Source organism: Cololabis saira, chromosome 4 (assembly GCF_033807715.1).
Source record: "Cololabis saira isolate AMF1-May2022 chromosome 4, fColSai1.1, whole genome shotgun sequence".
Taxonomy (NCBI): domain Eukaryota; kingdom Metazoa; phylum Chordata; class Actinopteri; order Beloniformes; family Belonidae; genus Cololabis; species Cololabis saira.
Genome location: NC_084590.1, coordinates 25,031,224 through 25,054,109, shown reverse-complemented (window position 1 = coordinate 25,054,109; position 22,886 = coordinate 25,031,224). Strand labels below are relative to the sequence as shown.

At 47.6% G+C, this 22,886-nt stretch overlaps 23 non-coding genes across 23 annotated transcripts in view; all 23 read right to left on the bottom strand.

Moving 5' to 3' along the window:
- Positions 1 to 578: 578 nt before the first annotated feature.
- Positions 579 to 652, bottom strand: trnan-guu (transfer RNA asparagine (anticodon GUU)). The gene has a single exon. It is a non-coding gene; the product is annotated as a tRNA-Asn (tRNA).
- Positions 653 to 1,421: 769 nt separating this feature from the next.
- trnan-guu (transfer RNA asparagine (anticodon GUU)) lies at positions 1,422 to 1,495 on the bottom strand. Its single transcript has one exon. It is a non-coding gene; the product is annotated as a tRNA-Asn (tRNA).
- A 769-nt stretch (positions 1,496 to 2,264) lies between these two features.
- trnan-guu (transfer RNA asparagine (anticodon GUU)) lies at positions 2,265 to 2,338 on the bottom strand. Its single transcript has one exon. It is a non-coding gene; the product is annotated as a tRNA-Asn (tRNA).
- A 1,209-nt stretch (positions 2,339 to 3,547) lies between these two features.
- trnan-guu (transfer RNA asparagine (anticodon GUU)) lies at positions 3,548 to 3,621 on the bottom strand. Its single transcript has one exon. It is a non-coding gene; the product is annotated as a tRNA-Asn (tRNA).
- A 769-nt stretch (positions 3,622 to 4,390) lies between these two features.
- On the bottom strand, positions 4,391 to 4,464 carry trnan-guu (transfer RNA asparagine (anticodon GUU)). Its single transcript has one exon. It is a non-coding gene; the product is annotated as a tRNA-Asn (tRNA).
- A 769-nt stretch (positions 4,465 to 5,233) lies between these two features.
- trnan-guu (transfer RNA asparagine (anticodon GUU)) lies at positions 5,234 to 5,307 on the bottom strand. The gene has a single exon. It is a non-coding gene; the product is annotated as a tRNA-Asn (tRNA).
- Positions 5,308 to 6,515: 1,208 nt separating this feature from the next.
- trnan-guu (transfer RNA asparagine (anticodon GUU)) lies at positions 6,516 to 6,589 on the bottom strand. The gene has a single exon. It is a non-coding gene; the product is annotated as a tRNA-Asn (tRNA).
- Positions 6,590 to 7,358: 769 nt separating this feature from the next.
- trnan-guu (transfer RNA asparagine (anticodon GUU)) lies at positions 7,359 to 7,432 on the bottom strand. The gene has a single exon. It is a non-coding gene; the product is annotated as a tRNA-Asn (tRNA).
- A 769-nt stretch (positions 7,433 to 8,201) lies between these two features.
- trnan-guu (transfer RNA asparagine (anticodon GUU)) lies at positions 8,202 to 8,275 on the bottom strand. Its single transcript has one exon. It is a non-coding gene; the product is annotated as a tRNA-Asn (tRNA).
- Positions 8,276 to 9,044: 769 nt separating this feature from the next.
- trnan-guu (transfer RNA asparagine (anticodon GUU)) lies at positions 9,045 to 9,118 on the bottom strand. The gene has a single exon. It is a non-coding gene; the product is annotated as a tRNA-Asn (tRNA).
- A 1,208-nt stretch (positions 9,119 to 10,326) lies between these two features.
- trnan-guu (transfer RNA asparagine (anticodon GUU)) lies at positions 10,327 to 10,400 on the bottom strand. The gene has a single exon. It is a non-coding gene; the product is annotated as a tRNA-Asn (tRNA).
- A 768-nt stretch (positions 10,401 to 11,168) lies between these two features.
- On the bottom strand, positions 11,169 to 11,242 carry trnan-guu (transfer RNA asparagine (anticodon GUU)). The gene has a single exon. It is a non-coding gene; the product is annotated as a tRNA-Asn (tRNA).
- Positions 11,243 to 12,010: 768 nt separating this feature from the next.
- On the bottom strand, positions 12,011 to 12,084 carry trnan-guu (transfer RNA asparagine (anticodon GUU)). The gene has a single exon. It is a non-coding gene; the product is annotated as a tRNA-Asn (tRNA).
- Positions 12,085 to 14,863: 2,779 nt separating this feature from the next.
- Positions 14,864 to 14,937, bottom strand: trnan-guu (transfer RNA asparagine (anticodon GUU)). The gene has a single exon. It is a non-coding gene; the product is annotated as a tRNA-Asn (tRNA).
- A 1,208-nt stretch (positions 14,938 to 16,145) lies between these two features.
- Positions 16,146 to 16,219, bottom strand: trnan-guu (transfer RNA asparagine (anticodon GUU)). Its single transcript has one exon. It is a non-coding gene; the product is annotated as a tRNA-Asn (tRNA).
- A 767-nt stretch (positions 16,220 to 16,986) lies between these two features.
- On the bottom strand, positions 16,987 to 17,060 carry trnad-guc (transfer RNA aspartic acid (anticodon GUC)). The gene has a single exon. It is a non-coding gene; the product is annotated as a tRNA-Asp (tRNA).
- A 768-nt stretch (positions 17,061 to 17,828) lies between these two features.
- trnan-guu (transfer RNA asparagine (anticodon GUU)) lies at positions 17,829 to 17,902 on the bottom strand. Its single transcript has one exon. It is a non-coding gene; the product is annotated as a tRNA-Asn (tRNA).
- Positions 17,903 to 18,671: 769 nt separating this feature from the next.
- trnan-guu (transfer RNA asparagine (anticodon GUU)) lies at positions 18,672 to 18,745 on the bottom strand. The gene has a single exon. It is a non-coding gene; the product is annotated as a tRNA-Asn (tRNA).
- A 767-nt stretch (positions 18,746 to 19,512) lies between these two features.
- trnan-guu (transfer RNA asparagine (anticodon GUU)) lies at positions 19,513 to 19,586 on the bottom strand. The gene has a single exon. It is a non-coding gene; the product is annotated as a tRNA-Asn (tRNA).
- A 768-nt stretch (positions 19,587 to 20,354) lies between these two features.
- Positions 20,355 to 20,428, bottom strand: trnan-guu (transfer RNA asparagine (anticodon GUU)). The gene has a single exon. It is a non-coding gene; the product is annotated as a tRNA-Asn (tRNA).
- Positions 20,429 to 21,196: 768 nt separating this feature from the next.
- Positions 21,197 to 21,270, bottom strand: trnan-guu (transfer RNA asparagine (anticodon GUU)). Its single transcript has one exon. It is a non-coding gene; the product is annotated as a tRNA-Asn (tRNA).
- A 768-nt stretch (positions 21,271 to 22,038) lies between these two features.
- On the bottom strand, positions 22,039 to 22,112 carry trnan-guu (transfer RNA asparagine (anticodon GUU)). The gene has a single exon. It is a non-coding gene; the product is annotated as a tRNA-Asn (tRNA).
- Positions 22,113 to 22,882: 770 nt separating this feature from the next.
- Positions 22,883 to 22,886, bottom strand: part of trnan-guu (transfer RNA asparagine (anticodon GUU)) — a 74-nt gene continuing 70 nt past the window's right edge. Inside the window, exon 1 of the tRNA in view lies at positions 22,883 to 22,886. This exon is cut by the window's right edge and continues 70 nt beyond it. This is a non-coding gene — a tRNA (tRNA-Asn).

Sequence of the window (22,886 nt, the reverse complement as noted above, 5' to 3'; positions counted from 1 at the left end):
GATTCATCTGAATTTTAAGAACCCAACGGAGCTTAAGCCCCAACCAATGCCTGCTATTCCACCCAGGTAGGAGGCGAGGACCACCTAGCACAGACGCTTACATCGGCTATGGCGAGACTGCCCACCCAAGCTGTCGATCAGCCAGCCAAGAAGAAGAAGAGAGCAGCCTGACAGTCCTCCCTCTGTCTTCCAGTGAGGATGCAGGGTGCTCTCCATTCACCAGCCACTCCCTTTCACTTAAAGTGTGCGCTATTTCAGGGATGTTCCCCAAACTCCTTGTTACTCAGAGTAGCGTCACAGTGGCACTCCCGTGCTATCGGCCACAGAAAGGAGACATTATTGCTGGAACAACAGAATCTGTTTCAACCCCCAAGGGGCAGTCATACCAGACTTGTATGATTGGCTTTAAAGGGACAAGAGTTCATTTGCATGGAAAGTCCTGTTTGTTTGTGGAGGTGTGAATGCACAGTGGTGCTCTTTTTACCACGTGAAATTCCTGTGTACATTTGGCAAAAAAAAGGGCAATATCTGATAGCCTAGTGCTGTTCTTGAACTTGACAAAGGTCCAAACCAATGCACGTCCCTGGGTGGGCTTGAACCACCAACCTTTCAGTTAACAGCCGAACGCGCTAACCAATTGCGCCACAGAGACTGAGGGCTGCCACACTTTTGGGTGGGCGTGACCACACAGGTAACTCCGCCCTTACTCTCCTTCACATTCGTTTGGTGACTGTTTACAAATGACACCAACTTCAGGTGTCAGTAAGCATTTCCATACAAAGTGTTGTAGCACTTTAACAATATTGTAATTCTCTGAATTATTGACTTTGTGCTGTTGATTGGAATCCTTCTGAATTTTAAGAACCCAACGGAGCTTAAGCCCCAACCAATGCCTGCTATTCCACCCAGGTAGGAGGCGAGGACCACGTAGCACAGACGCTTAAATCGGCTATGGCGAGACTGCCCACCCAAGCTGTCGATCAGCCAGCCAAGAAGAAGAAGAGAGCAGCCTGACAGTCCTCCCTCTGTCTTCCAGTGAGGATGCAGGGTGCTCTCCATTCACCAGCCTCTCCCTTTCACTTAAAGTGTGCGCTACTTCAGGGATGTTCCCCAAACTCCTTGTTACCCAGAGTAGCGTCACAGTGGCACTTCCGTGCTATCGGCCACAGAAAGGAGACATTATTGCAGGAACAACAGAATCTGTTTCAACCCCCAAGGGGCAGTCATACCAGACTTGTATGATTGGCTTTAAAGGGACAAGAGTTCATTTGCCTGGAAAGTCCTGTTTGTTTGTGGAGGTGTGAATGCACAGTGGTGCTCTTTTTACCAGGTGAAATTCCTGTGTACATTTGGCAAAAAAAAGGGCAATATCTGATAGCCTAGTGCTGTTCTTGAGCTTGACAAAGGTCCAAACCAATGCACGTCCCTGGGTGGGCTTGAACCACCAACCTTTCAGTTAACAGCCGAACGCGCTAACCAATTGCGCCACAGAGACTGAGGGCTGCCACACTTTTGGGTGGGCGTGGCCACACAGGTAACTCCGCCCTTACTCTCCTTCACATTCGTTTGGTGACCGTTTACAAATGACACCAACTTCAGGTGTCAGTAAGCATTTCCATACAAAGTGTTTTAGCACTTTAACAATATTGTAATTCTCTGAATTATTGACTTTGTGCTGTTGATTTGAATTCTTCTGAATTTTAAGAACCCAACGGAGCTTAAGCCCCAACCAATGCCTGCTATTCCACCCAGGTAGGAGGCGAGGACCACGTAGCACAGACGCTTACATCGGCTATGGCGAGACTGCCCAACCAAGCTGTCGATCAGCCAGCCAAGAAGAAGAAGAGAGCGGCCTGACAGTCCTCCCTCTGTCTTCCAGTGAGGATGCAGGGTGCTCTCCATTCACCAGCCTCTCCCTTTCACTTAAAGTGTGCGCTACTTCAGGGATGTTCCCCAAACTCCTTGTTACTCAGAGTAGCGTCACAGTGGCACTCCCGTGCTATCGGCCACAGAAAGGAGACATTATTGCTGGAACAACAGAATCTGTTTCAACCCCAAAGGGGCAGTCATACCAGACTTGTATGATTGGCTTTAAAGGGACAAGAGTTCATTTGCCTGGAAAGTCCTGTTTGTTTGTGGAGGTGTGAATGCACAGTGGTGCTCTTTTTACCACGTGAAATTCCTGTGTACATTTGGCAAAAAAAAGGGCAATATCTGATAGCCGAGTGCTGTTCTTGAGCTTGACAAAGGTCCGAACCAATGCACGTCCCTGGGTGGGCTTGAACCACCAACCTTTCAGTTAACAGCCGAACGCGCTAACCAATTGCGCCACAGAGACTGAGGGCTGCCACACTTTTGGGTGGGCGTGGCCACACAGGTAACTCCGCCCTTACTCTCCTTCACATTCGTTTAGTGACCATTTACAAATGACACCAACTTCAGGTGTCAGTAAGCATTTCCATACAAAGAGTTGTAGCACTTTAACAATATTGTAATTCTCTGAATTATTGACTTTGTGTTGTTGATTTGAATTCTTCTGAATTTTAAGAACCCAACGGAGCTTAAGCCCCAACCAATGCCTGCTATTCCACCCAGGTAGGAGGGGAGGACCACGTAGCACAGACGCTTACATCGGCTATGGCGAGACTGCCCACCCAAGCTGTCGATCAGCCAGCCAAGAAGAAGAAGAGAGCGGCCTGACAGTCCTCCCTCTGTCTTCCAGTGAGGATGCAGGGTGCTCTCCATTCACCAGCCTCTCCCTTTCACTTAAAGTGTGCGCTACTTCAGGGATGTTCCCCAAACTCCTTGTTACTCAGAGTAGTGTCACAGTGGCACTCCCGTGCTATCGTTTGGTGACCATTTACAAATGACCCCAACTTCAGGTGTCAGTAAGCATTTCCATACAAAGTGTTGTAGCACTTTAACAATATTGTAATTCTCTGAATTATTGACTTTGTGCTGTTGATTTGAATTCTTCTGAATTTTAAGAACCCAACGGAGCTTAAGCCCCAACCAATGCCTGCTATTCCACCCAGGTAGGAGGCGAGGACCACGTAGCACAGACGCTTACATCGGCTATGGCGAGACTGCCCACCCAAGCTGTCGATCAGCCAGCCAAGAAGAAGAAGAGAGCGGCCTGACAGTCCTCCCTCTGTCTTCCAGTGAGGAAGCAGGGTGCTCTCCATTCACCAGCCTCTCCCTTTCACTTAAAGTGTGCGCTACTTCAGGGATGTTCCCCAAACTCCTTGTTACTCAGAGTAGTGTCACAGTGGCACTCCCGTGCTATCTGCCACAGAAAGGAGACATTATTGCTGGAACAACAGAATCTGTTTCAACCCCCAAGGGGAAGTCATACCAGACTTGTATGATTGGCTTTAAAGGGACAAGAGTTCATTTGCATGGAAAGTCCTGTTTGTTTGTGGAGGTGTGAATGCACAGTGGTGCTCTTTTTACCACGTGAAATTCCTGTGTACATTTGGCAAAAAAAAGGGCAATATCTGATAGCCTAGTGCTGTTCTTGAGCTTGACAAAGGTCCAAACCAATGCACGTCCCTGGGTGGGCTTGAACCACCAACCTTTCAGTTAACAGCCGAACGCGCTAACCAATTGCGCCACAGAGACTGAGGGCTGCCACACTTTTGGGTGGGCGTGACCACACAGGTAACTCCGCCCTTACTCTCCTTCACATTCGTTTGGTGACCGTTTACAAATGACACCAACTTCAGGTGTCAGTAAGCATTTCCATACAAAGTGTTGTAGCACTTTAACAATATTGTAATTCTCTGAATTATTGACTTTGTGCTGTTGATTGGAATCCTTCTGAATTTTAAGAACCCAACGGAGCTTAAGCCCCAACCAATGCCTGCTATTCCACCCAGGTAGGAGGCGAGGACCACGTAGCACAGACGCTTAAATCGGCTATGGCGAGACTGCCCACCCAAGCTGTCGATCAGCCAGCCAAGAAGAAGAAGAGAGCAGCCTGACAGTCCTCCCTCTGTCTTCCAGTGAGGATGCAGGGTGCTCTCCATTCACCAGCCTCTCCCTTTCACTTAAAGTGTGCGCTACTTCAGGGATGTTCCCCAAACTCCTTGTTACTCAGAGTAGCGTCACAGTGGCACTTCCGTGCTATCGGCCACAGAAAGGAGACATTATTGCAGGAACAACAGAATCTGTTTCAACCCCCAAGGGGCAGTCATACCAGACTTGTATGATTGGCTTTAAAGGGACAAGAGTTCATTTGCCTGGAAAGTCCTGTTTGTTTGTGGAGGTGTGAATGCACAGTGGTGCTCTTTTTACCAGGTGAAATTCCTGTGTACATTTGGCAAAAAAAAGGGCAATATCTGATAGCCTAGTGCTGTTCTTGAGCTTGACAAAGGTCCAAACCAATGCACGTCCCTGGGTGGGCTTGAACCACCAACCTTTCAGTTAACAGCCGAACGCGCTAACCAATTGCGCCACAGAGACTGAGGGCTGCCACACTTTTGGGTGGGCGTGGCCACACAGGTAACTCCGCCCTTACTCTCCTTCACATTCGTTTGGTGACCGTTTACAAATGACACCAACTTCAGGTGTCAGTAAGCATTTCCATACAAAGTGTTGTAGCACTTTAACAATATTGTAATTCTCTGAATTATTGACTTTGTGCTGTTGATTTGAATTCTTCTGAATTTTAAGAACCCAACGGAGCTTAAGCCCCAACCAATGCCTGCTATTCCACCCAGGTAGGAGGCGAGGACCACGTAGCACAGACGCTTACATCGGCTATGGCGAGACTGCCCAACCAAGCTGTCGATCAGCCAGCCAAGAAGAAGAAGAGAGCGGCCTGACAGTCCTCCCTCTGTCTTCCAGTGAGGATGCAGGGTGCTCTCCATTCACCAGCCTCTCCCTTTCACTTAAAGTGTGCGCTACTTCAGGGATGTTCCCCAAACTCCTTGTTACTCAGAGTAGCGTCACAGTGGCACTCCCGTGCTATCGGCCACAGAAAGGAGACATTATTGCTGGAACAACAGAATCTGTTTCAACCCCAAAGGGGCAGTCATACCAGACTTGTATGATTGGCTTTAAAGGGACAAGAGTTCATTTGCCTGGAAAGTCCTGTTTGTTTGTGGAGGTGTGAATGCACAGTGGTGCTCTTTTTACCACGTGAAATTCCTGTGTACATTTGGCAAAAAAAAGGGCAATATCTGATAGCCGAGTGCTGTTCTTGAGCTTGACAAAGGTCCGAACCAATGCACGTCCCTGGGTGGGCTTGAACCACCAACCTTTCAGTTAACAGCCGAACGCGCTAACCAATTGCGCCACAGAGACTGAGGGCTGCCACACTTTTGGGTGGGCGTGGCCACACAGGTAACTCCGCCCTTACTCTCCTTCACATTCGTTTAGTGACCATTTACAAATGACACCAACTTCAGGTGTCAGTAAGCATTTCCATACAAAGAGTTGTAGCACTTTAACAATATTGTAATTCTCTGAATTATTGACTTTGTGTTGTTGATTTGAATTCTTCTGAATTTTAAGAACCCAACGGAGCTTAAGCCCCAACCAATGCCTGCTATTCCACCCAGGTAGGAGGGGAGGACCACGTAGCACAGACGCTTACATCGGCTATGGCGAGACTGCCCACCCAAGCTGTCGATCAGCCAGCCAAGAAGAAGAAGAGAGCGGCCTGACAGTCCTCCCTCTGTCTTCCAGTGAGGATGCAGGGTGCTCTCCATTCACCAGCCTCTCCCTTTCACTTAAAGTGTGCGCTACTTCAGGGATGTTCCCCAAACTCCTTGTTACTCAGAGTAGTGTCACAGTGGCACTCCCGTGCTATCGTTTGGTGACCATTTACAAATGACCCCAACTTCAGGTGTCAGTAAGCATTTCCATACAAAGTGTTGTAGCACTTTAACAATATTGTAATTCTCTGAATTATTGACTTTGTGCTGTTGATTTGAATTCTTCTGAATTTTAAGAACCCAACGGAGCTTAAGCCCCAACCAATGCCTGCTATTCCACCCAGGTAGGAGGCGAGGACCACGTAGCACAGACGCTTACATCGGCTATGGCGAGACTGCCCACCCAAGCTGTCGATCAGCCAGCCAAGAAGAAGAAGAGAGCGGCCTGACAGTCCTCCCTCTGTCTTCCAGTGAGGAAGCAGGGTGCTCTCCATTCACCAGCCTCTCCCTTTCACTTAAAGTGTGCGCTACTTCAGGGATGTTCCCCAAACTCTTTGTTACTCAGAGTAGTGTCACAGTGGCACTCCCGTGCTATCGGCCACAGAAAGGAGACATTATTGCTGGAACAACAGAATCTGTTTCAACCCCCAAGGGGAAGTCATACCAGACTTGTATGATTGGCTTTAAAGGGACAAGAGTTCATTTGCCTGGAAAGTCCTGTTTGTTTGTGGAGGTGTGAATGCACAGTGGTGCTCTTTTTACCACGTGAAATTCCTGTGTACATTTGGCAAAAAAAGGGCAATATCTGATAGCCTAGTGCTGTTCTTGAGCTTGACAAAGGTCCAAACCAATGCACGTCCCTGGGTGGGCTTGAACCACCAACCTTTCAGTTAACAGCCGAACGCGCTAACCAATTGCGCCACAGAGACTGAGGGCTGCCACACTTTTGGGTGGGCGTGACCACACAGGTAACTCCGCCCTTACTCTCCTTCACATTCGTTTGGTGACCATTTACAAATGACACCAACTTCAGGTGTCAGTAAGCATTTCCATACAAAGTGTTGTAGCACTTTAACAATATTGTAATTCTCTGAATTATTGACTTTGTGCTGTTGATTTGAATTCTTCTGAATTTTAAGAACCCAACGGAGCTTAAGCCCCAACCAATGCCTGCTATTCCACCCAGGTAGGAGGCGAGGACCACGTAGCACAGACGCTTACATCGGCTATGGCGAGACTGCCCACCCAAGCTGTCGATCAGCCAGCCAAGAAGAAGAAGAGAGCGGCCTGACAGTCCTCCCTCTGTCTTCCAGTGAAGAAGCAGGGTGCTCTCCATTCACCAGCCTCTCCCTTTCACTTAAAGTGTGCGCTACTTCAGGGATGTTCCCCAAACTCCTTGTTACTCAGAGTAGTGTCACAGTGGCACTCCCGTGCTATCGGCCACAGAAAGGAGACATTATTGCTGGAACAACAGAATCTGTTTCAACCCCCAAGGGGAAGTCATACCAGACTTGTATGATTGGCTTTAAAGGGACAAGAGTTCATTTGCATGGAAAGTCCTGTTTGTTTGTGGAGGTGTGAATGCACAGTGGTGCTCTTTTTACCACGTGAAATTCCTGTGTACATTTGGCAAAAAAAAGGGCAATATCTGATAGCCTAGTGCTGTTCTTGAGCTTGACAAAGGTCCAAACCAATGCACGTCCCTGGGTGGGCTTGAACCACCAACCTTTCAGTTAACAGCCGAACGCGCTAACCAATTGCGCCACAGAGACTGAGGGCTGCCACACTTTTGGGTGGGCGTGACCACACAGGTAACTCCGCCCTTACTCTCCTTCACATTCGTTTGGTGACCGTTTACAAATGACACCAACTTCAGGTGTCAGTAAGCATTTCCATACAAAGTGTTGTAGCACTTTAACAATATTGTAATTCTCTGAATTATTGACTTTGTGCTGTTGATTGGAATCCTTCTGAATTTTAAGAACCCAACGGAGCTTAAGCCCCAACCAATGCCTGCTATTCCACCCAGGTAGGAGGCGAGGACCACGTAGCACAGACGCTTAAATCGGCTATGGCGAGACTGCCCACCCAAGCTGTCGATCAGCCAGCCAAGAAGAAGAAGAGAGCAGCCTGACAGTCCTCCCTCTGTCTTCCAGTGAGGATGCAGGGTGCTCTCCATTCACCAGCCTCTCCCTTTCACTTAAAGTGTGCGCTACTTCAGGGATGTTCCCCAAACTCCTTGTTACTCAGAGTAGCGTCACAGTGGCACTTCCGTGCTATCGGCCACAGAAAGGAGACATTATTGCAGGAACAACAGAATCTGTTTCAACCCCCAAGGGGCAGTCATACCAGACTTGTATGATTGGCTTTAAAGGGACAAGAGTTCATTTGCCTGGAAAGTCCTGTTTGTTTGTGGAGGTGTGAATGCACAGTGGTGCTCTTTTTACCAGGTGAAATTCCTGTGTACATTTGGCAAAAAAAAGGGCAATATCTGATAGCCTAGTGCTGTTCTTGAGCTTGACAAAGGTCCAAACCAATGCACGTCCCTGGGTGGGCTTGAACCACCAACCTTTCAGTTAACAGCCGAACGCGCTAACCAATTGCGCCACAGAGACTGAGGGCTGCCACACTTTTGGGTGGGCGTGGCCACACAGGTAACTCCGCCCTTACTCTCCTTCACATTCGTTTGGTGACCGTTTACAAATGACACCAACTTCAGGTGTCAGTAAGCATTTCCATACAAAGTGTTGTAGCACTTTAACAATATTGTAATTCTCTGAATTATTGACTTTGTGCTGTTGATTTGAATTCTTCTGAATTTTAAGAACCCAACGGAGCTTAAGCCCCAACCAATGCCTGCTATTCCACCCAGGTAGGAGGCGAGGACCACGTAGCACAGACGCTTACATCGGCTATGGCGAGACTGCCCAACCAAGCTGTCGATCAGCCAGCCAAGAAGAAGAAGAGAGCGGCCTGACAGTCCTCCCTCTGTCTTCCAGTGAGGATGCAGGGTGCTCTCCATTCACCAGCCTCTCCCTTTCACTTAAAGTGTGCGCTACTTCAGGGATGTTCCCCAAACTCCTTGTTACTCAGAGTAGCGTCACAGTGGCACTCCCGTGCTATCGGCCACAGAAAGGAGACATTATTGCTGGAACAACAGAATCTGTTTCAACCCCAAAGGGGCAGTCATACCAGACTTGTATGATTGGCTTTAAAGGGACAAGAGTTCATTTGCCTGGAAAGTCCTGTTTGTTTGTGGAGGTGTGAATGCACAGTGGTGCTCTTTTTACCACGTGAAATTCCTGTGTACATTTGGCAAAAAAAAGGGCAATATCTGATAGCCGAGTGCTGTTCTTGAGCTTGACAAAGGTCCGAACCAATGCACGTCCCTGGGTGGGCTTGAACCACCAACCTTTCAGTTAACAGCCGAACGCGCTAACCAATTGCGCCACAGAGACTGAGGGCTGCCACACTTTTGGGTGGGCGTGGCCACACAGGTAACTCCGCCCTTACTCTCCTTCACATTCGTTTAGTGACCATTTACAAATGACACCAACTTCAGGTGTCAGTAAGCATTTCCATACAAAGAGTTGTAGCACTTTAACAATATTGTAATTCTCTGAATTATTGACTTTGTGTTGTTGATTTGAATTCTTCTGAATTTTAAGAACCCAACGGAGCTTAAGCCCCAACCAATGCCTGCTATTCCACCCAGGTAGGAGGGGAGGACCACGTAGCACAGACGCTTACATCGGCTATGGCGAGACTGCCCACCCAAGCTGTCGATCAGCCAGCCAAGAAGAAGAAGAGAGCGGCCTGACAGTCCTCCCTCTGTCTTCCAGTGAGGATGCAGGGTGCTCTCCATTCACCAGCCTCTCCCTTTCACTTAAAGTGTGCGCTACTTCAGGGATGTTCCCCAAACTCCTTGTTACTCAGAGTAGTGTCACAGTGGCACTCCCGTGCTATCGTTTGGTGACCATTTACAAATGACCCCAACTTCAGGTGTCAGTAAGCATTTCCATACAAAGTGTTGTAGCACTTTAACAATATTGTAATTCTCTGAATTATTGACTTTGTGCTGTTGATTTGAATTCTTCTGAATTTTAAGAACCCAACGGAGCTTAAGCCCCAACCAATGCCTGCTATTCCACCCAGGTAGGAGGCGAAGACCACGTAGCACAGACGCTTACATCGGCTATGGCGAGACTGCCCACCCAAGCTGTCGATCAGCCAGCCAAGAAGAAGAAGAGAGCGGCCTGACAGTCCTCCCTCTGTCTTCCAGTGAGGAAGCAGGGTGCTCTCCATTCACCAGCCTCTCCCTTTCACTTAAAGTGTGCGCTACTTCAGGGATGTTCCCCAAACTCTTTGTTACTCAGAGTAGTGTCACAGTGGCACTCCCGTGCTATCGGCCACAGAAAGGAGACATTATTGCTGGAACAACAGAATCTGTTTCAACCCCCAAGGGGAAGTCATACCAGACTTGTATGATTGGCTTTAAAGGGACAAGAGTTCATTTGCCTGGAAAGTCCTGTTTGTTTGTGGAGGTGTGAATGCACAGTGGTGCTCTTTTTACCACGTGAAATTCCTGTGTACATTTGGCAAAAAAAGGGCAATATCTGATAGCCTAGTGCTGTTCTTGAGCTTGACAAAGGTCCAAACCAATGCACGTCCCTGGGTGGGCTTGAACCACCAACCTTTCAGTTAACAGCCGAACGCGCTAACCAATTGCGCCACAGAGACTGAGGGCTGCCACACTTTTGGGTGGGCGTGACCACACAGGTAACTCCGCCCTTACTCTCCTTCACATTCGTTTGGTGACCATTTACAAATGACACCAACTTCAGGTGTCAGTAAGCATTTCCATACAAAGTGTTGTAGCACTTTAACAATATTGTAATTCTCTGAATTATTGACTTTGTGCTGTTGATTTGAATTCTTCTGAATTTTAAGAACCCAACGGAGCTTAAGCCCCAACCAATGCCTGCTATTCCACCCAGGTAGGAGGCGAGGACCACGTAGCACAGACGCTTACATCGGCTATGGCGAGACTGCCCACCCAAGCTGTCGATCAGCCAGCCAAGAAGAAGAAGAGAGCGGCCTGACAGTCCTCCCTCTGTCTTCCAGTGAGGAAGCAGGGTGCTCTCCATTCACCAGCCTCTACCTTTCACTTAAAGTGTGCGCTACTTCAGGGATGTTCCCCAAACTCCTTGTTACTCAGAGTAGCGTCACAGTGGCACTCCCATGCTATCGGCCACAGAAAGGAGACATTATTGCTGGAACAACAGAATCTGTTTCAACCCCCAAGGGGCAGTCATACCAGACTTGTATGATTGGCTTTAAAGGGACAAGAGTTCATTTGCCTGGAAAGTCCTGTTTGTTTGTGGAGGTGTGAATACACAGTGGTGCTCTTTTTACCACGTGAAATTCCTGTGTACATTTGGCAAAAAAAGGGCAATATCTGATAGCCTAGTGCTGTTCTTAAGCTTGACAAAGGTCCAAACCAATTCACGTCCCTGGGTGGGCTTGAACCACCAACCTTTGAGTTAACAGCCGAACGCGCTAACCAATTGCGCCAAAGAGACTGAGGGCTGCCACCCTTTTGGGTGGGCGTGGCCATACAGGTAACTCCGCACTTAGTCTCCTTCACATTCGTTTGGTGACCATTTACAAATTACACCAACTTCAGGTGTCAGTAAGCATTTCCATACAAAGAGTTGTAGCACTTTAACAATATTGTAATTCTCTGAATTATTGACTTTGTGCTGTTGATTTGGATTCATCTGAATTTTAAGAACCCAACGGAGCTTAAGCCCCAACCAATGCCTGCTATTCCACCCAGGTAGGAGGCGAGGACCACCTAGCACAGACGCTTACATCGGCTATGGCGAGACTGCCCACCCAAGCTGTCGATCAGCCAGCCAAGAAGAAGAAGAGAGCGGCCTGACAGTCCTCCCTCTGTCTTCCAGTGAGGATGCAGGGTGCTCTCCATTCACCAGCCACTCCCTTTCACTTAAAGTGTGCGCTACTTCAGGGATGTTCCCCAAACTCCTTGTTACTCAGAGTAGCGTCACAGGGGCACTTCCGTGCTATCGGCCACAGAAAGGAGACATTATTGCTGGAACAACAGAATCTGTTTCAACCCCCAAGGGACAGTCATACCAGACTTGTATGATTGGCTTTAAAGTGACAAGAGTTCATTTGCCTAGAAAGTCCTGTTTGTTTGTGGAGGTGTGAATGCACAGTGGTGCTCTTTTTACCACGTGAAATTCCTGTGTACATTTGGCAAAAAAAGGGCAATATCTGATAGCCTAGTGCTGTTCTTAAGCTTGACAAAGGTCCAAACCAATGCACGTCCCTGGGTGGGCTTGAACCACCAACCTTTCAGTTAACAGCCGAACGCGCTAACCGATTGCGCCACAGAGACTGAGGGCTGCCACACTTTTGGGTGGGCGTGGCCATACAGGTAACTCCGCCCTTACTCTCCTTCACATTCGTTTGGTGACCATTTACAAATTATACCAACTTCAGGTGTCAGTAAGCATTTCCATACAAAGAGTTGTAGCACTTTAACAATATTGTAATTCTCTGAATTATTGACTTTGTGCTGTTGATTTGAATTCATCTGAATTTTAAGAACCCAACAGAGCTTAAGCCCCAACCAATGCCTGCTATTCCACCCAGGTAGGAGGCGAGGACCACCTAGCAAAGACGCTTACATCGGCTATGGCGAGACTGCCCACCCAAGCTGTCGATCAGCCAGCCAAGAAGAAGAAGAGAGCGGCCTGACAGTCCTCCCTCTGTCTTCCAGTGAGGAAGCAGGGTGCTCTCCATTCACCAGCCTCTCCCTTTCACTTAAAGTGTGCGCTACTTCAGGGATGTTCCCCAAACTCCTTGTTACTCAGAGTAGTGTCACAGTGGCACTCCCGTGCTATCGTTTGGTGACCATTTACAAATGACCCCAACTTCAGGTGTCAGTAAGCATTTCCATACAAAGTGTTGTAGCACTTTAACAATATTGTAATTCTCTGAATTATTGACTTTGTGCTGTTGATTTGAATTCTTCTGAATTTTAAGAACCCAACGGAGCTTAAGCCCCAACCAATGCCTGCTATTCCACCCAGGTAGGAGGCGAGGACCACGTAGCACAGACGCTTACATCGGCTATGGCGAGACTGCCCACCCAAGCTGTCGATCAGCCAGCCAAGAAGAAGAAGAGAGCGGCCTGACAGTCCTCCCTCTGTCTTCCAGTGAGGAAGCAGGGTGCTCTCCATTCACCAGCCTCTCCCTTTCACTTAAAGTGTGCGCTACTTCAGGGATGTTCCCCAAACTCCTTGTTACTCAGAGTAGTGTCACAGTGGCACTCCCGTGCTATCGGCCAGAGAAAGGAGACATTATTGCTGGAACAACAGAATCTGTTTCAACCCCCAAGGGGAAGTCATACCAGACTTGTATGATTGGCTTTACACTGTGTTCCAAATTATTATGCAAATGATATTTTTCTCAGATTTTCCTAAATAGTCGATGCAAATGACAGTCAGCATAATTTTCAAGTCATCAACCATTAGTTTAATGAATTCGAATGTTATTGAACAAACCTCCCAATGATAACAGAATTGTTCAAAAATAAAAAACTTAAAATGCACTGTTCCAAATTATTACGCACAACAGAGTTTTATAACATTTTATAGGTTGTTATGAACTGAAATGCTCATCTTTAGAATTTACAGCATTAGGAGGTCATATTTACTGAAATCAAAAGCTATTTCAATCAAAAACATCTTAACAGGTCAAGTTACATTTTAACATAGGACCCTTTATTTGATAGCAGCTTCACAATTCTTGCATCCATTGACCTTGTGAGTTTTTGGAGAGTTTCTGCTTGAATTTCTTTGCAGGATGTCAGAATAGCCTCCCAGAGCTGCTGTTTGGATGTGAACTGCCTCCCACCCTCATAGATATTTTGCTTGAGGATGCTCCAAAGGTTCTCAATAGGGTTGAGGTCAGGGGAGGATGGGGGCCACACCATGAGTTTCTCTCCTTTTATGCCCATAGCAGCCAATGATGCAGAGGTATTCCTTGCAGCATGAGATGGTGCATTGTCATGCATGAAGATGATTTTGCTACGGAAAGCACGGTTCTTCTTTTTGTACCATGGAAGAAAGTGGTCAGTCAGAAACTCCACATACTTTACAGATGTCATTTTCACACCTTCAGGGACCCTAAAGGGGCCAACCAGCTCTCTCCCCATGATTCCGGCCCAAAACATGACTCCGCCACCTCTTTGCTGACGTCGCAGCCTTGTTGGGACATGGTGGCCGTCCACCAACCATCCACTACTCCATCCATCTGGACCATCCAAGGTTGCACGGCACTCATCAGTGAACAAGACTGTTTGAAAATTAGTCTTCATGTATTCCTGGGCCCACTGCAGCCGTTTCTGCTTGTGAGCGTTGTTTAGGGGTGGCCGAATAGAGGGTTTACGCATAACTGCAAGACTCTGGAGGATCCTACACCTTGATGTTCGTGGGACTCCAGAGGCACGAGCAGCTTCAAATATCTGTTTGCTACTTTGTAATGGCATTTTAGCAGCTGCTCTCTTAATCCAATGTTTTTGTCTGGCAGAAACCTTCCTCGTTATGCCTTTATCTGCACGAACCCGTGTGTGCTCTGAATCAGCCACAAATCTCTTTACAGTACGATGATCACGCTTAAGTTTTCGTGAAATATCTAGGGTCTTCATACCTTGTCCAAGGCATTGAACTATTTCACGCTTTTCGACAGCAGAGAGATCCTTTTTCTTTCCCATGTTGCTTGGAAATGGTCATCTGCTTAATAATGTGGAACGCCCTTCTTAAGTAGTTTTTCCTTAATTGGGCTCACCTGGCAGACTAATTATCACAGGTGTCTGAGATTGATTTCAGTGATCCAAAGAGCCCTGACACACAATACCATCCATGAGTTTAATTGAAAAACAAAAAATCTAATCTTTATGACACTTAAATACAATTTGCATAATAATTTGGAACGCGGTGTAAAGGGACAAGAGTTCATTTGCCTGGAAAGTCCTGTTTGTTTGTGGAGGTGTGAATGCACAGTGGTGCTCTTTTTACCACGTGAAATTCCTGTGTACATTTGGCAAAAAAAGGGCAATATCTGATAGCCTAGTGCTGTTCTTGAGCTTGACAAAGGTCCAAACCAATGCACGTCCCTGGGTGGGCTTGAACCACCAACCTTTCAGTTAACAGCCGAACGCGCTAACCGATTGCGCCACAGAGACTGAGGGCTGCCACACTTTTGGGTGGGCGTGGCCATACAGGTAACTCCGCCCTTACTCTCCTTCACATTCGTTTGGTGACCATTTACAAATTATACCAACTTCAGGTGTCAGTAAGCATTTCCATACAAAGAGTTGTAGCACTTTAACAATATTGTAATTCTCTGAATTATTGACTTTGTGCTGTTGATTTGAATTCATCTGAATTTTAAGAACCCAACAGAGCTTAAGCCCCAACCAATGCCTGCTATTCCACCCAGGTAGGAGGCGAGGACCACCTAGCAAAGACGCTTACATCGGCTATGGCGAGACTGCCCACCCAAGCTGTCGATCAGCCAGCCAAGAAGAAGAAGAGAGCGGCCTGACAGTCCTCCCTCTGTCTTCCAGTGAGGAAGCAGGGTGCTCTCCATTCACCAGCCTCTCCCTTTCACTTAAAGTGTGCGCTACTTCAGGGATGTTCCCCAAACTCCTTGTTACTCAGAGTAGTGTCACAGTGGCACTCCCGTGCTATCGTTTGGTGACCATTTACAAATGACCCCAACATCAGGTGTCAGTAAGCATTTCCATACAAAGTGTTGTAGCACTTTAACAATATTGTAATTCTCTGAATTATTGACTTTGTGCTGTTGATTTGAATTCTTCTGAATTTTAAGAACCCAACGGAGCTTAAGCCCCAACCAATGCCTGCTATTCCACCCAAGTAGGAGGCGAGGACCACGTAGCACAGACGCTTACATCGGCTATGGCGAGACTGCCCACCCAAGCTGTCGATCAGCCAGCCAAGAAGAAGAAGAGAGCGGCCTGACAGTCCTCCCTCTGTCTTCCAGTGAGGAAGCAGGGTGCTCTCCATTCACCAGCCTCTCCCTTTCACTTAAAGTGTGCGCTACTTCAGGGATGTTCCCCAAACTCCTTGTTACTCAGAGTAGTGTCACAGTGGCACTCCCGTGCTATCGGCCACAGAAAGGAGACATTATTGCTGGAACAACAGAATCTGTTTCAACCCCCAAGGGGAAGTCATACCAGACTTGTATGATTGGCTTTAAAGGGACAAGAGTTCATTTGCCTGGAAAGTCCTGTTTGTTTGTGGAGGTGTGAATGCACAGTGGTGCTCTTTTTACCACGTGAAATTCCTGTGTACATTTGGCAAAAAAAGGGCAATATCTGATAGCCTAGTGCTGTTCTTGAGCTTGACAAAGGTCCAAACCAATGCTGGTCCCTGGGTGGGCTTGAACCACCAACCTTTCAGTTAACAGCCGAACGCGCTAACCAATTGCGCCACAGAGACTGAGGGCTGCCACACTTTTGGGTGGGCGTGGCCACAATGGGAACTCCGCCCTTACTCTCCTTCACAGTCGTTTGGTGACCATTTACAAATTACACCAACTTCAGGTGTCAGTAAGCATTTCCATACAAAGAGTTGTAGCACTTTAACAATATTGTAATTCTCTGAATTATTGACTTTGTGCTGTTGATTTGAATTCATCTGAATTTTAAGAACCCAACAGAGCTTAAGCCCCAACCAATGCCTGCTATTCCACCCAGGTAGGAGGAGAGGACCACCTAGCAAAGACGCTTACATCGGCTATGGCGAGACTGCCCACCCAAGCTGTCGATCAGCCAGCCAAGCAGAAGAAGAGAGCGGCCTGACAGTCCTCCCTCTGTCTTCCAGTGAGGATGCAGGGTGCTCTCCATTCACCAGCCTCTCCCTTTCACTTAAAGTGTGGCTACTTCAGGGATGTTCCCCAAACTCCTTGTTACTCAAAGTACCGTCACAGTGGCACTCCCGTGCTATCGGCCACAGAAAGGAGACATTATTGCTGGAAAAACAGAATCTGTTTCAACCCCCAAGGGGCAGTCATACCAGACTTGTATGATTGGCTTTAAAGGGACAAGAGTTAATTTGCCTGGAAAGTCCTGTTTGTTTGTGGAGGTGTGAATGCACAGTGGTGCTCTTATTACCGCGTGAAATTCCTGTGTATATTTGGCAAAAAAAGGGCAATATCTGTTAGCCTAGTGCTGTTCTTAAGCTTGACAAAGGTCTAAAACAATGCACGTCCCTGGGTGGGCTTGAACCACCAACCTTTCAGTTGACAGCCGAACGCGCTAACCAATTGCGCCACAGAGACTGAGGGTTGCCACACTTTTGGGTTGGCGTGGCCATACAGGTAAGTCGCACTTACTCTCCTTCACATTCGTTTGGTGACCATTTACAAATGACACCAACTTCAGGTGTCAGTAAGCATTTCCATACAAAGTGTTGTAGCACTTTAACAATATTGTAATTCTCTGAATTATTGACTTTGTGCTGTTGATTTGAATTCATCTGAATTTTAAGAACCCAACGGAGCTTAAGCCCCAACCAATGCCTGCTATTCCACCCAGGTAGGAGGAGAGGACCACCTAGCAAAGACGCTTACATCGGCTATGTCGAGACTGCCCACACAAGCTGTCGATCAGCCAGCCAAGAAGAAGAAGAGAGCGGCCTGACAGTCCTCCCTCTGTCTTCCAGTCAGGATGCAGGGTGCTCTCCATTCACCAGCCTCTCCCTTTCACTTAAAGTGTGCGCTACTTCCGGGATGTTCCGCAAACTCCTTGTTACTCAAAGTAGCGTCACAGTGGCACTCCCGTCCTATCGGCCACAGAAAGGAGACATTATTGCTGGAACAACAGAATCTGTTTCAACCCCCAAGGGGCAGTCATACCAGACTTGTATGATTGGCTTTAAAGGGACAAGAGTTCCTTTGCCTGGAAAGTCCTGTTTGTTTGTGGAGGTGTGAATGCACAGTGGTGCTCTTTTTACCACGTGAAATTCCTGTGTACATTTGGCAAAAAAAAGGGCAATATCTGATAGCCTAGTGCTGCTCTTAAGCTTGACAAAGGTCCAAACCAATGCACGTCCCTGGGTGGGCTTGAACCACCAACCTTTCAGTTAACAGCCGAACGCGCTAACCAATTGCGCCACAGAGACTGAGGGCTGCCACACTTTTGGGTGGGCGTGGCCACACAGGTAACTCCGCCCTTACTCTCCTTCACATTCGTTTGGTGACCATTTACAAATTACACCAACTTCAGGTGTCAGTAAGCATTTCCATACAAAGAGTTGTAGCACTTTAACAATATTGTAATTCTCTGAATTATTGACTTTGTGCTGTTGATTTGAATTCATCTGAATTTTAAGAACCCAACAGAGCTTAAGCCCCAACCAATGCCTGCTATTCCACCCAGGTAGGAGGAGAGGACCACCTAGCAAAGACGCTTACATCGGCTATGTCGAGACTGCCCACACAAGCTGTCGATCAGCCAGCCAAGAAGAAGAAGAGAGCGGCCTGACAGTCCTCCCTCTGTCTTCCAGTCAGGATGCAGGGTGCTCTCCATTCACCAGCCTCTCCCTTTCACTTAAAGTGTGCGCTACTTCCGGGATGTTCCGCAAACTCCTTGTTACTCAAAGTAGCGTCACAGTGGCACTCCCGTCCTATCGGCCACAGAAAGGAGACATTATTGCTGGAACAACAGAATCTGTTTCAACCCCCAAGGGGCAGTCATACCAGACTTGTATGATTGGCTTTAAAGGGACAAGAGTTCCTTTGCCTGGAAAGTCCTGTTTGTTTGTGGAGGTGTGAATGCACAGTGGTGCTCTTTTTACCACGTGAAATTCCTGTGTACATTTGGCAAAAAAAAGGGCAATATCTGATAGCCTAGTGCTGCTCTTAAGCTTGACAAAGGTCCAAACCAATGCACGTCCCTGGGTGGGCTTGAACCACCAACCTTTCAGTTAACAGCCGAACGCGCTAACCAATTGCGCCACAGAGACTGAGGGCTGCCACACTTTTGGGTGGGCGTGGCCACACAGGTAACTCCGCCCTTACTCTCCTTCACATTCGTTTGGTGACCATTTACAAATTACACCAACTTCAGGTGTCAGTAAGCATTTCCATACAAAGAGTTGTAGCACTTTAACAATATTGTAATTCTCTGAATTATTGACTTTGTGCTGTTGATTTGAATTCATCTGAATTTTAAGAACCCAACAGAGCTTAAGCCCCAACCAATGCCTGCTATTCCACCCAGGTAGGAGGAGAGGACCACCTAGCAAAGACGCTTACATCGGCTATGGCGAGACTGCCCACCCAAGCTGTCGATCAGCCAGCCAAGCAGAAGAAGAGAGCGGCCTGACAGTCCTCCCTCTGTCTTCCAGTGAGGATGCAGGGTGCTCTCCATTCACCAGCCTCTCCCTTTCACTTAAAGTGTGGCTACTTCAGGGATGTTCCCCAAACTCCTTGTTACTCAAAGTACCGTCACAGTGGCACTCCCGTGCTATCGGCCACAGAAAGGAGACATTATTGCTGGAACAACAGAATCTGTTTCAACCCCCAAGGGGCAGTCATACCAGACTTGTATGATTGGCTTTAAAGGGACAAGAGTTAATTTGCCTGGAAAGTCCTGTTTGTTTGTGGAGGTGTGAATGCACAGTGGTGCTCTTATTACCGCGTGAAATTCCTGTGTATATTTGGCAAAAAAAGGGCAATATCTGTTAGCCTAGTGCTGTTCTTAAGCTTGACAAAGGTCTAAAACAATGCACGTCCCTGGGTGGGCTTGAACCACCAACCTTTCAGTTAACAGCCGAACGCGCTAACCAATTGCGCCACAGAGACTGAGGGTTGCCACACTTTTGGGTTGGCGTGGCCATACAGGTAAGTCGCACTTACTCTCCTTCACATTCGTTTGGTGACCATTTACAAATGACACCAACTTCAGGTGTCAGTAAGCATTTCCATACAAAGTGTTGTAGCACTTTAACAATATTGTAATTCTCTGAATTATTGACTTTGTGCTGTTGATTTGAATTCATCTGAATTTTAAGAACCCAACGGAGCTTAAGCCCCAACCAATGCCTGCTATTCCACCCAGGTAGGAGGAGAGGACCACCTAGCAAAGACGCTTACATCGGCTATGTCGAGACTGCCCACACAAGCTGTCGATCAGCCAGCCAAGAAGAAGAAGAGAGCGGCCTGACAGTCCTCCCTCTGTCTTCCAGTCAGGATGCAGGGTGCTCTCCATTCACCAGCCTCTCCCTTTCACTTAAAGTGTGCGCTACTTCCGGGATGTTCCGCAAACTCCTTGTTACTCAAAGTAGCGTCACAGTGGCACTCCCGTCCTATCGGCCACAGAAAGGAGACATTATTGCTGGAACAACAGAATCTGTTTCAACCCCCAAGGGGCAGTCATACCAGACTTGTATGATTGGCTTTAAAGGGACAAGAGTTCCTTTGCCTGGAAAGTCCTGTTTGTTTGTGGAGGTGTGAATGCACAGTGGTGCTCTTTTTACCACGTGAAATTCCTGTGTACATTTGGCAAAAAAAAGGGCAATATCTGATAGCCTAGTGCTGCTCTTAAGCTTGACAAAGGTCCAAACCAATGCACGTCCCTGGGTGGGCTTGAACCACCAACCTTTCAGTTAACAGCCGAACGCGCTAACCAATTGCGCCACAGAGACTGAGGGCTGCCACACGTTTGGGTGGGCGTGGCCACACAGGTAACTCCGCCCTTACTCTCCTTCACATTCGTTTGGTGACCATTTACAAATTACACCAACTTCAGGTGTCAGTAAGCATTTCCATACAAAGAGTTGTAGCACTTTAACAATATTGTAATTCTCTGAATTATTGACTTTGTGCTGTTGATTTGAATTCATCTGAATTTTAAGAACCCAACAGAGCTTAAGCCCCAACCAATGCCTGCTATTCCACCCAGGTAGGAGGAGAGGACCACCTAGCAAAGACGCTTACATCGGCTATGTCGAGACTGCCCACACAAGCTGTCGATCAGCCAGCCAAGAAGAAGAAGAGAGCGGCCTGACAGTCCTCCCTCTGTCTTCCAGTCAGGATGCAGGGTGCTCTCCATTCACCAGCCTCTCCCTTTCACTTAAAGTGTGCGCTACTTCCGGGATGTTCCGCAAACTCCTTGTTACTCAAAGTAGCGTCACAGTGGCACTCCCGTCCTATCGGCCACAGAAAGGAGACATTATTGCTGGAACAACAGAATCTGTTTCAACCCCCAAGGGGCAGTCATACCAGACTTGTATGATTGGCTTTAAAGGGACAAGAGTTCATTTGCCTGGAAAGTCCTGTTTGTTTGTGGAGGTGTGAATGCACAGTGGTGCTCTTATTACCGCGTGAAATTCCTGTGTACATTTGGCAAAAAAAGGGCAATATCGGATAGCCTAGTGCTGTTCTTAAGCTTGACAAAGGTCCAAACCAATGCACGTCCCTGGGTGGGCTTGAACCACCAACCTTTCAGTTAACAGCCGAACGCGCTAACCAATTGCGCCACAGAGACTGAGGGCTGCCACACTTTTGGGTGGGTGTGGCCATACAGGTAACTCCGCCCTTACTCTCCTTCACCTTCGTTTATTGACCATTTACAAATGACACCAACTTCAGGTGTCAGTAAGCATTTCCATACAAAGAGTTGTAGCACTTTAACAATATTGTAATTCTCTGAATTATTGACTTTGTGTTGTTGATTTGAATTCTTCTGAATTTTAAGAACCCAACGGAGCTTAAGCCCCAACCAATGCCTGCTATTCCACCCAGGTAGGAGGCGAGGACCACGTAGCACAGACGCTTACATTGGCTATGGCGAGACTGCCCACCCAAGCTGTCGATTAGCCAGCCAAGAAGAAGAAGAGAGCGGCCTGACAGTCCTCCCTCTGTCTTCCAGTGAGGATGCAGAGTGCTCTCCATTCACCAGCCTCTCCCTTTCACTTAAAGTGTGCGCTACTTCAGGGATGTTCCCCAAACTCCTTGTTACTCAGAGTAGTGTCACAGTGGCACTCCCGTGCTATCGGCCACAGAAAGGAGACATTATTGCTGGAACAACAGAATCTGTTTCAACCCCCAAGGGGCAGTCATACCAGACTTGTATGATTGGCTTTAAAGGGACAAGAGTTCATTTGCCTGGAAAGTCCTGTTTGTTTGTGGATGTGTGAATGCACAGTGGTGCTGTTTTTTCCAGGTGAAATTCCTGTGTACATTTGGCAAAAAAAGGGCAATATCTGATAGCCTAGTGCTGTTCTTAAGCTTGACAAAGGTCCAAACGAATGCACGTCCCTGGGTGGGCTTGAACCACCAACCTTTCAGTTAACAGCCGAACGCGCTAACCAATTGCGCCACAGAGACTGAGGGCTGCCACACTTTTGGGTGGGCGTGACCACACAGGTAACTCCGCCCTTACTCTCCTTCACATTCGTTTGGTGACCATTTACAAATGACACCAACTTCAGGTGTCAGTAAGCATTTCCATACAAAGAGTTGTAGCACTTTAACAATATTGTAATTCTCTGAATTTTGGACTTTGTGCTGTTGATTTGAATTCTTCTGAATTTTAAGAACCCAACGGAGCTTAAGCCCCAACCAATGCCTGCTATTCCACCCAGGTAGGAGGCGAGGACCACCTAGCACAGACGCTTACATCGGCTATGGCGAGACTGCCCACCCAAGCTGTCGATCAGCCGGCCTAAGAAGAAGAAGAGAGCGGCCTGACAGTCCTCCCTCTGTCTTCCAGTGAGGATGCAGGGTGCTCTCCATTCACCAGCCTCTCCCTTTCACTTAAAGTTTGCGCTACTTCAGGGATGTTCCCCAAACTCCTTGTTACTCAGAGTAGCGTCACAGTGGCACTCCCGTGCTATCGGCCACAGAAAGGACACATTATTGCTGGAACAACAGAATCTGTTTCAACCCTCAAGGGGGCAGTCATACCAGACTTGTATGATTGGCTTTAAAGGGACAAGAGTTCATTTGCCTGGAAAGTCCTGTTTGTTTGTGGATGTGTGAATGCACAGTGGTGCTGTTATTTCCAGGTGAAATTCCTGTGTATATTTGGCAAAAAAAGGGCAATATCTGATAGCCTAGTGCTGTTCTTAAGCTTGACAAAGGTCCAAACGAATGCACGTC